The 5,510-nt window shown below is 40.6% G+C and overlaps 1 pseudogene; it reads left to right on the forward strand.

Annotated features, from left to right (window-relative positions):
* The first annotated feature begins 1,642 nt into the window (after positions 1 to 1,642).
* LOC120859204 lies at positions 1,643 to 2,928 on the forward strand (annotated as a pseudogene).
* Positions 2,929 to 5,510: the final 2,582 nt, after the last annotated feature.

Here is a 5,510-nt window from a genome sequence, read left to right on the forward strand (position 1 = left end):
ATTTACTTAACTTCGTTTTCAGAACATTTGTTGCTACTCTATAGAAATGTGATTGACTTCTAAAATATTTGTTTTGCATTCTGCCGCCTTTATATTAATGCTAATACTTGTGGTTTTCTTCAAGATTTTCTAGATACAAAAGTCTGTCATCTCCAATAAAGTTTGACTTTTTCCTTTCCATACTGAAGGTTGTTTTTTTTTTTCTTTTTCTTTTTTTTGGAAACAAGAGCAACAATTCCTTTTTGTTATCTGATTGCTCTGGTTATAGAACTGCCAGTATAATATTGAGCCAGAGTTTGTAATAGACTTCCTTGTGGTGTTCCCCATCTGAGAAGGAAAGCTTTCAGTTTTTCGTTGTTAAGTATGATGTTAGGTGTGGGTCTTTTACAGGTAGCCTTTGATTGAGAAAGTTCTCTTCTGTTCTTAGTTATTAAGTGCTTTTGTAACCCCTGTTATGCAAAGGTGCTAGATTCAGGGAAATGCTTTTTCTGCAGGCAGATGTGTTTTTTGTTTCATTGTTTTACAATGGCATAATGTTGATTGATTTTCATATAATGAACCAACTTTGCATACCCCCGTAAATCCCATGTGATCATGGTGTACAATCTTTTTTATATGTTGTTAGGTGTTGTTTGCCAGTATTTTGTTAAGGACTCTTTCACCTGGGGTCATAAGGGATATCGGTTGTGTGTGTGTGTGTGATGTCTCTGTCTGATATTGGGATGAGAGAAATACTGGCATCAGTTTGCCTGCTGTGTGGGGAAGAGACCTGTGGAGTAAAGGATGAAGCATTATTGGATTTAATTTTAGCCAGGATTAGAGGGAGAAATTTAGGATATATCAGTGTGGAATTGGGGTGAGATTATCAAGAGAGTTCATTCTCTATTTCCTAGGCCTGTGTTAAGTGCTTGACATTGAATTACGCTGTTTGTTAACTGTGTATAGATACTTTCTACTTTGAATTTGCTACCCATTTTCTTTATTAAGATTTATGAAATTAGAATTTGTGAATCAGTTGTAATGTGCATTTAAGAGACATTTTCTTCCAATTTTACTACAAAACAAGATGCCATTGAATAGCTGATGCCTTTCAAAAAGAGCTGTTAACCTTAAGTCTAAGAAATAAGCATGTGTGTCTTTAAGATACAGAAACACGTTTAAAAGTTATAAATTTGCCCAAGAAGATGCAACTGGTGTGTGGTTAACTTAGCATTCCAACTTAATCTCCTTTGACTCCAAAGTCCATGTTTCTCAACACTGTACCATAATGCTTTTGTAAAACTACTCGTACGTTACATGTGATTTCACCTGATGATCAGTAGTGATGGTGTATTTTTTTTTCTTTCTTTTTTTAAACAGAAGAGATCAAGGTAATCCTGGGAGAAAGCTATGATTCTAGCGTGATGTAGACTTCTGGTCATAGGTTTTTCAGCTGTCATCCAGTCTCTTTGACACTCAGTGTCTTTGTCTGTAAGATAAGGGTGTTTATAACTAACCCTAGAGTTTTGGAGATGATCAAATTGCACATTTTTTCTGTACGTAACTAATACGTAGTATGTTTATACTTAGGTGGCAGTTTGTATAAAGGAAGCGCTGGGACTTGTGGCCACACCCTGTAAGAATGAAAAAGTGTATTAACAATATGGAACCACCATGTATGTTACGTGAAGAAGAACAAGAGCCAGAACTACGGAAGAGCGAGGGAGAAACCAAACAAGTAGATGATGATGATGATGAAGTGATCTTGGTTGGAGTGGAAGATGTAAATGAAGATGCTGATGTGATCTTTGTTGGGATGACCTCAGCTTCAAAACCAATCGTTTCAAACATACTGAACAGAGTCACCCCAGGTTCTTGGTCAAGGAGAAAAAGGTATGGTCACGTCAGGAAAGGTAACGCTCACAAATTACAGCCTGTTAGTCATGTGACTCCTACATCAGAAGCAAAGAGTGTCTTGCGGGTTTCTGACTCTGAATCAAGATCAACAGGTAGTCCTGTTATTACTGAACCTTTGTCTCAAGCTGATGATAAAAATATTTCTCCACAAATAGCACCTAATAGCTTCTCAAAGGAGTTATGTTCTTCTTTGATTACCTTCACAAGTTCATTGCAGCATCCAGCAGCAACAGCAGTTTCTGCAGGAGATATGAATAAAAGTCCTCATGGATCAAAGCGAGTTTTCACTTCGGAAACAAAGAGCACAAATCCCAAAAGGCCTAAACTCAGCGATGGCATGATAGGGGAACATTCTTTAGGTTTTTCCCCTTCAGGTATTGTTCATCCAGTGACTACTCAGCAAAGCACACCAGACCATGTCCATACCTCACTAAGCCATGTTCAGCATGGAGAACCTTGTCCAACACCTTTGGCAAAGGACAGTGTTCATTGCAAGCCTGTAAGACCTTCAGGGGGAAATGGACTGACAGAAACTGATTTTCCAAGTTTAGCAAGTCCAAACAAGATTGTTGATGCCACAGGAGGAAATCTGATTGTGTTACTTCGTGACTTCTACTATGGAGAGCATATAGGGGTTGGGCAGCCAGAACCGAAGACTCACACAGCCTTTAAATGCCTCAGCTGCCGGAAAGTTCTAAGAAATGTCAAGTTTATGAATCACATGAAGCACCACTTGGAACTTGAGAGGCTGAGAGGTGACAGCTGGAAAAACCACACCACCTGCCAGCACTGCCACCGCCAGTTTCCTACTCCCTTCCAGCTGCAGTGTCACGTTGAAGGTGTCCACACTCCCCAGGAGCCCTCCGCAGTCTGTCAAATCTGTGAATTGTCCTTTGAGACAGATCAGGTTCTCTTAGAGCACATGAAAGACACTCATAAGCCTGGTGAAATGCCCTATGTATGCCAGGTTTGCAGTTACAGATCATCATTTTTTGCAGATGTGGATGCACATTTCAGAGCATACCATGGTAACACTAAGAATTTGCTTTGCCCATTTTGTCTCAAAATTTTTAAAACTGCAGCACCATACAGACGTCACTATAGAGGGCACTGGAAAAAGAGTTTTCACCAGTGTTCCAAATGTCGGCTACAGTTTTTAACTTTCAAAGGGAAAACGGAGCACGAGAGCCAATGTCATCAAATGTGTAAGAAGCCTAAGCAGCTAGAAGGATTATCTGCTGAAACAAAAGTTGTTATTCAGGTATCCCTGGAACCCCTTCAACCAGGATTGGTGGAAGTAGCGTCCATTACCGTGAACACATCTGGTTCTGAATCACCACCCCCCAAATCTAAACGTCGGAGGTCAAGAAAAGGAAAACAAAGTTAACTCTACTTTGAGTAAGTCTGGAGCAAGTATTTCAGTCAAAGTTAAAAACCCCATTAAAAACAGAAAAATCAAATGATAGCATTATTCAGTAATATCAAATATAGGGAAACCGATGGGTAATTTCTGTGTGTTTGTTTTAAATGCAGGAAGTACAGTTTTGTTTGATCTGCATATTGAGATGTTACTTAAAAATCTGTTATCTGTTTTTCACATAATTGTCGTAGCGTGTGTGAGAGAGAGAATGAGAGGAGTGGAGAAAGGAAAAGTCACAAGCCATTTTGCTATTTCATGCTACTTGTAAGTGCCAAAGCTCTACTATACATATCATGTGTGGAGTGTTTTAGCAAGGTAATTTTCAGCTGTTTTCATGCCTTGAAGATCTCAGTATCAACTATATAGCCAGATTTGCATGTCTTTGTTACGGTATGGACCCCTGTGCTGCCACACTCTCTGAAGTGCCTCTTGTGCTGATCTGAGATAACGGGGCTCTGAAAGCGTGCTGTGGAGAAGTCGATGGAGAAGCTATGATGTGAGTTTGGACCAGACAAGGGGGTTTAATCCGTGAAGAGCTGTGGCTTCTTGTGCCAGTTGAGGAAGAGGCATACATTCACTCCAGGCATAGAGCCAAGGTAGAAGGCACACTGTCTCAGAGTGTTTTTACCTAGCCCAGGGACATCTCAAGGGAGCCAACGGTTAAAATGCCTGTGTTTGGTGAGAGACCCTTGCAAGCATCAAGCAGGCCCTGTGTATCATGGACTGCAGTTGGAGAAGCAGAGATATTTAAGAGAATGAGACCTGGTGCCTGTGTGCCTCCTGTTGAATGATCAAGAGGGGAATTTGATTCACTCGGTCCCCTTTCCCATTTGGCTGGCCTATAGTCCCAATGAGGTAGCCATATCTGTGTCAGACACAGTAGGAAAGCAAGTTAAAATTCCCAAAGAAAAAAGAGCCTTGACGTCCACTTTGATTGGTACTGGACCCATAGTTTTAACTGAGAAGGGTCAAACACAGGGAATCTGTTCAGTTTATGAATTGGGCTAAATTGAGTCCTCTTACCCTTAAGCTAGAATGGAGTTGTCCAAGGATAGTCAATGTAGTGGATAAAAACAGTGCAGGGTGACTAAACCCGTTTTAGAACTTTTCCTTACCTTTTCCAGTTCCGTGTGTCTTACCCTACCTAGTTGAACATGTGAAGATTTAAGGTTTGTATCTTATGTTGCCTTGGACACAAATGTAGTACCGTTAACAGCTAATTCTTTGCGTGTGTCGTTTCCCATTGTGTCAAACTAATACTGAGTTTCAGTCTTACTTGACAGAGTGTGATGTGCAAGAATTGTCTCGTTTATTTCAGTAATTATCAGGTCATAGAGTTCTCCTTCCTCTAATCCATCCAGCCATCTAATCTGTGATTATACTTGTGGAAACGTTTTTTCCTGTGGTCTCCAAGGGCTCTGTCACAGAGCCGTGGGGTACCCTCTAAGTATTGGTTCCTGAACATCAGCACACTTGGCTGCCTCCGTAGGTTCCTGGAGTTGAGTCTCCTCCAGGAGTTGAATGTCACCCCTTCTCCACTTCTGGCACAGATAGCTCGCAATCTCTGTGCACCATTCAAGGAAGCTGGGATCCTGGCTGTAGACCTATGCCAGGAGAAATCTCTCCGTTTCCTCTTCCTTTCTCCTCTGTGTCTCTGCCTACTCTCCCCGCTCCTCAATTTACTGAAATCCTCTAAGCTTTCACAAAATGCTGGAAAGTGATAACCACCACGGGGTTAGATCCCTCTCAGAACTGAAGAGGAAGGACTACAGATGATGAAGCTGTAGTGAATCTGTTGTCTCCATTTTAAGTAATTTCCTGAGTGTAAATTCGAATTCAAATAAATTGTATTTATTTACTCAAAACTTGATTGATTTATTTGCACTTTGAATATTTTAGTAGACCTTTTCAGTTAGTTTACTTTGGCCAAAGCACTTTAAAAAAACAAAAAAGCACATCTTTTAAAATGCCTTTCACTTGGAAAGTATAAGTAACTATATTCATACATAATATATATCTCTCTGGAATTTTCATGCAAGAGTTCTGTAGCAGATTGCCATTATTTTCTCCAGGGGATCCTCCTGACCTGGGATCGAACCCAGGCCTCTTGTGTCTCCTGCATTGGCTGGAAAGTGATTTACCAGTAGAGGGACCGGGGAATCCCATACAATGGATAGTCTTGTCTTTAGAAGAG

Source organism: Oryx dammah, unplaced genomic scaffold (assembly GCF_014754425.2).
Source record: "Oryx dammah isolate SB20612 unplaced genomic scaffold, SCBI_Odam_1.1 HiC_scaffold_221, whole genome shotgun sequence".
Taxonomy (NCBI): domain Eukaryota; kingdom Metazoa; phylum Chordata; class Mammalia; order Artiodactyla; family Bovidae; genus Oryx; species Oryx dammah.